Genomic DNA, 6,000 nt, shown 5'->3' with positions numbered 1-6,000 from the left:
CTTATTTTTTTCTGAATATACTAAGGTATATCTGCCTCGTGGATTTTTTGAATCGGATGAAATGAGAAACCATTATACTTCTGAGAAGGCCTAAAACCCAAACCATTGGCAACAAATGCTGGTGAGATTGTGTGGCAACAAGAAATATTGTTCATTGCTTATGGGAATACAAAAAGGTAGAGGCACTTTAGGAGTGGGTATGACAAAACCAAACACACTCATTATATGATCAAGTGCTGCCTCTAGCATCAGTTCTATATTGCTTCTTCTAAAAGAAATTCCATTTTCTCTCTACCTTCGTTCCTACCTCTCACTTTGTTAACTTCTATACCTATTTAGAAGATTCAGAGTTATTTCCTCCAGGTATTTCTGATTCTGTTGTCCTAACATCCTAAACTTCCCTCCCTCAAGGCCATTTACCAGGTAACTGTTTGTAAAATGGAGAATGAACAAATGTCCAAGTGGGAGTTGTGTTGGTGGAGGAGAGTAGGGAAAAATTTACTATAATACGCAAAATTTGTGAGAGTAGTAATGGATTAAATAAGTTGGAAAAAGGATTAGTGGTAATTAGGGCTAATGCTCAAACTCATAAAGAGTGAAGGAATAAAACAGGTTGTTCAGAGAAGGAACTCTGACAATGGGCTTTAAAAATAAGGCCAAATGGGTATTTACCTGGTTAAAATATTATAGGCATTTTCTCTAAATTTCCCCTCCTTTCTCTAAATTTCTCCTCCTTTGGTTTCAACTGCTTCAATATTGTAGTCACTATGCCCTATTTTTTTTTATTTCCTAGTAAAGAAATTAACTTCTCTCCCCCCTTTTTTTACACATAATTCGATTTGATCGTAAACATTTATATAAGCCATTCTTCCTGACTGAAGTGCCCTTTCTGACTGGATTGTCTATTCTGGCAAACTAGATAACTCATCATTTTTGTCTCATATGTTTTTATGGTACTTTGTATCATAAACAGTTGACTCAACCCTGACTGCTATAAAACAAAAAATGCATTTCAAGTCTGAACCCCTTTAGAGTACAGTCTCCTCACTGCCACACAAATAATCGAAATTTCTGATTATAACCTAGCTTTTCAGCTCATTTCCATCCAAATTTTTTCCCTCTCTTTTCTTACTTACTGGGGTGTGAATGCTTTCATTAATTTCACCCACTAACTTGGGTATCCATCAATTTATGCCTATTCTCTGGGGATGTACAAACCCCCTCCATTATTATTATTCATCACCCAGCAGTCTGAAGAGTACCTGGCATGTACCATGTGCTCAATAAATACTTGACGTGTAACTAATGAGTATCAGGAGTGCAAGTGACCTAAGAGCAATACTAGTCTGTGGAATAAGAAAAACACTTTTCAGTTACTAGCAATTAATTAAAGCAGCCTATTTTACTTCTACACCTGTTCTCGGCTATTTCTTGTTTCAGCAGGGAAGGCGGTAGACAAATGGAGGTGTTTTTAATGTGTTTATTTCTGGCGTTTGAGAATCCACACACGCTATGTAAGAATACAGATATCCTCCCAATACTTTAGTAAACAGTCACCAGCTCCAAGGTTTTTGAAACCTTTGCCTAGGACTGAAGTGTCACTTTGCTCACTCGTGTCCTTTTCACTCACCTATCCCCTCACAACACTCTGTTCTGTTTTCCTCAGGGCCCCATTCCCTCGCACCTGGAAACACACACACACACACACACACACACAGGCACGCACACACAACCGCACACGCAAACGCACCCAATCTCTCACAGCCGTCCACAAAGTTATGTGGAGACTCACACGTTAAGGTGAAGCCCACAAGACTCTTTTCAAATCACGCTTTTTCCCTCTTCTAACCACATCAGGTGTTGCCCGTTCACGTTTTGCTCTTCTGGGATGCACCCGTCGTCCCGGACCCACAACCACAGTTCGCAGCCTTCCCCTCCCCCGCTCCCGGAGGACTTTCCAAATTCCCTCCTTCGCCCGCGGCCCCGCCCGCGTCCAGCCCTTGCGGTTTGCGCATGCCCGGAGTGCGCCGCCCCTGCTCCTAGCGGGCCGTCGCGCGGGGCTTGCGGCAACTCCCCCCTCGCTCGCGTCCGCGCCCCGCCGCGCGCCGTCCTTTGGGCACGCGCGTGCCCGCCGGAGGCTCCGAGCGGGCGGCGATTGGCTGACGCGGTGGCGGCGCCTCGGGCCTGAGAAACTCCGGGCGAGCGCGCAGAGTCCGCTCGGGGCGGTGCCAGGCGCGTCCCAGGTAAACGGGAGGAAGGTGGGGGCTTTGGGCGACCTCAGGAGGAGAGCAGCGGGCATAGACCAGCCTCGGGATTTCCGGCCGCGCTCCTCGGAGAAGGCGGAGCGGCCGCGGCACGGCCCCAGAGAGTGCCGGCCCCGCGTGGCCGGGGGTGACGGACGGGCACCCTCGCAGGTCAGCGCCGCGGGGTCCTCAGGGCACAGACCGCGCTTCCGGGCCAGGGTCTGGCATCGTCATCTCTTTGCTGTAAGAAGAGTTTAACAGCTGAATATTTGTTTAAAAGTGTAGGGTTTTGTTTGTTTTTCCCTTTAGTCCCGGCTCGTTGCAGGGTTCCAGTTGTGGCTCCAGCCCTGATCAACTTTGCGCCCTTCGCTTGCTGTTTTACGTTTCGGTTCTCACCCTTGCGTGAGCGAGCGTGCAGTGTTTCTTCTGTAGACAGACACTGTCCGAAGTGTTCCGGTTCACAGCGCCCCAGTCCCAGGGCCCACATTTCTCTGACTGGAAGAGGACACTCCCCAGCAGTGTTTGCGGAGTACTGTAAACTGTGTGGATGGCAGGAGCTGGACAAACACAAGATAGCTCGAGATACCGCGTCACAAGATTAGACAAGGATGGTACAAACAAACAACTTTCCACGAGAGCAGGCTTCTTCAAAAGCTCCTTTGGGCATTTTGTGCAAGTTAAGTCGCAGTGGCAGTAGACAGATGTAAGCCAAAACAAAACTACGTACATTTCAAGGAGGGTTTTTTGTTTTTTGTTTTTTTTCTTTCTTCCACGGATAGCGTTAACATACTAGCACAAGATACTGTGTTAGCAGAGTTTCTCCTTGGGATCTCAGATTGGTCCTAAAGTGACAGTACATAATCACTGCATACAATGCATTAATATCAATAAACTTAATTGAAACAAAGCTGACTTTTGTATGCGAGGTAGTAAGAATTAAGTTACCTTACTGGAGAAAAGTAATGATAGCAAATCACAAAAGTGAAAAGGAGATGTACACAGCTTTCCTTCAAGGGCACAGGGTTTATAGAAATCTTCCTCTTGTATTAATTGAGAAGCATAACAGACACACAATAAAGTGCCTGCATCATATGGGTACAGTTCATTGAATTTTTTTTTATTTTAGAAATAAAAGGAGGAAAATACTAACAGACCGACAACATTTTACAAAATAGCATAGGATCAGTACAGACATTACAGAGTTACAGAGTGGTAGGGAATTAACAATGCTTATTGTATTACATATTGATATCTTCAATGTAGTTTCGCATAGTTCATTGAATTTTTGCGAAGTGTGCATACACATGAATCCAGTATGCAGATCAAGAAAGCACCTGAAAACACTTGCGTCCCATAAGCCATACTTTGTGCTGGGTTTCTAAAGGTAATTGTTATCTCGACTTATAACATTATCAATGACTTTTACCTATTAATGAGTTTATATTGAAAGAGGCATACAGTATACAGATCTCTGGGTTTGACGTTGGTATTGTATTTGTGAGATTTATACCAGTTATATAAGATTAGTTTGTTAATTCTCATTGTTACACCCAGTATTTTGGCTATGAACTTTAGTATTTATAAGTATTACCAGTAGGGTTTTATAAATACTTTCATTAAGTTATGTATACATTTCTATGGGGTATATTCTACTAGTGAAATGGCTGTGTTACAGGCTATGCAGATATATATTTGTGCTATATACTACCATAAAGTGTTTCAAATTGATTGTGTTAACTTGCATTTCCACTAGCAGTGTATGATAATTTTGTTTCCTCCACATGCTTTGTAACACTTCACATTCTCTCTTTCATTTTAGCCACTCAAATGTGTTTAGGGTGATACCATATTGGGGTTTCCCCTTAGCTTCCTTAATAACTAGTGTTATTGAACATCTCTTCAATACTTACCGTTTGTGTACCCTCTGTTTCTGCAGGAGTCCAGACAGTAAATTTAGGCAGACCTTACTTTGTGGAGTTTCATTTAGCATAGTACTGTGCACAGTCCTAAAGCAAGGACTACCAGTTTGTTTTTAGATTTCACAAGTGTAAAACAGTCTATTACATATTCTTTTCTTCTTTCCTTCTGTTTTTAATTACCTTCCTGCCACCATCTCTTTCCAATCCTTAAAAATGTGAAAAGCATTCTTAACTCACAGGCTGTACAGAAATGGAGGTAAAAAGTATAAAAAAGTATAATGTACTTTTTTGCAATACTTTGAGAGAGAGATTGTCTTGTGAACTGTTTATCTTGAGATGGCTTGATTGCCTTTTCATCTTTGATGGAGTATTTTCATAATGTGAGAGGCAGTAGTCAGTGGCTTGGGCCTGGAAACTCAACTGTGATGCCTTGCCCAGGATGGAGGTCCTCTCTCCTAAATACTCACCTGCTCTTACTCTGAACTTTACGTAGTATCACCAAATGTTTTCTTCAGTACTATCTCAGTTAACACTTTCAGTTAACACCTTCTATTTTTAGGCGGATTATACAAGTGAACTTAGTATATATTTAGATGGGTACTAATGAGAGACTTGGAGGTGATCTCCATCAATTTGCTACCTTTTTTTTTTTTTTGGTCTTTTTGAGACAGGGTCTTGCTATGCAGTTCAGGCTGGCCTTGAGCTCACTCTGTAGCCCAGGCTGGTCTTAACTCACAATGATACTCCTGCCTCAGCCTTCTGAGTACTGGAATTACAGGCATGCACCACCATGCCCGGCTAACTTGGTACTTTCTTTGATGTGGATAATTGAGTGTTTTAGATGTCCTTAATTGTTAGCAAACACAGATTTAAGACAGACCCCACTTTTTTCCATGAAGGAATTACAGTCCTTAAGGTTTTCTTACATAGAAATTCTGGATAAGATAATGTGTTAGGCAGCAAGAGAAAACTAAGACATTGCTCTTATTTCAGAAAAAAAATTCAATAAAATAGGTCATTAGGAAGTTTTTAAGAATATAGCTTCCCGCTCTTTGTATGACTTTATTCTTTGTTCTTTCATTTTTTTCTGTTCTTTTTTCTTTCTTAAAGAAACAAGGTCTCTATGTTGTCCAACAACTTGCAGGCTCAGGTAATCTTCTCAGTTAGCTAGGAATACTGGCATGTGCTACACATTTGGACTGTATCATTTTAAATATGCTTGAGGATGTGTTATTTTGTTTTCTGAAATATTACATTTTAACCATCTAACCATAAATATCTTTTTAAAAATCTCTTTTTCGGTAGTTTAATTGGTAGGTATTTGTTTTTATGTCTAAGCTGGCAATATAAAATGGTTAGTTCAAAGGATTAGTTGGTTTGGTATTTCATAAAATGGATCACTGATGGGACAGATGTACTATAGAACTACTTTTGGCCATTGGCAGGAGGACCACTGGTTCTGATGTTTCCAGTATCTAAAGCATTATTAATTTAGATTTTATAGTGTTTGGGATGTATAAGACTTGTAGCATACTTCTGTTATTTGCAGTTCTGCATTAGGATGATTTGATTTCTGCATAAATATTACCCTGAGAATTTTCTGGATTTAAGTTTTGAAAGTTATTCATAGGCAAAGGGTTTATTTTGCTAAAACCCTTACTTCTGAATCTTGCCTTATTGTTTCTTATCAAAGCGTACCAACTTCTCCTCTTCAGTTTTTATCTGAAGATTTTGCTGCTATGGAACAAGTCTTGAAGAACTGAAAAAAATAAATGTATATGTAAATAAATGATATAAATCAATTAATTTTTTAAACTTTTATTATAAAATATAATACA

General features: G+C 40.8%; 1 protein-coding gene across 2 annotated transcripts in view; it reads left to right on the top strand.

Moving 5' to 3' along the window:
• The first annotated feature begins 2,032 nt into the window (after positions 1-2,032).
• The window catches only part of Mipol1 (mirror-image polydactyly 1), a 328,974-nt gene continuing 325,006 nt past the window's right edge, over positions 2,033-6,000 (top strand). Inside the window, exon 1 of one of the 2 annotated variants that reach the window (XM_013510359.1) lies at positions 2,033-2,243. The gene's annotated coding sequence lies outside the window, so the exon portion shown is untranslated. The remainder of the gene's footprint in view (positions 2,244-6,000) is intronic. The other variant, XM_005376900.2, reaches the window with a different exon arrangement.

Source organism: Chinchilla lanigera, unplaced genomic scaffold (genome assembly GCF_000276665.1).
Source record: "Chinchilla lanigera isolate Chin_1 unplaced genomic scaffold, ChiLan1.0 scaffold00008, whole genome shotgun sequence".
Classification (NCBI taxonomy): domain Eukaryota; kingdom Metazoa; phylum Chordata; class Mammalia; order Rodentia; family Chinchillidae; genus Chinchilla; species Chinchilla lanigera.
The sequence above is the reverse complement of the archived record's forward strand: the minus strand, read 5'-3'. Positions and strand labels throughout refer to the sequence as shown.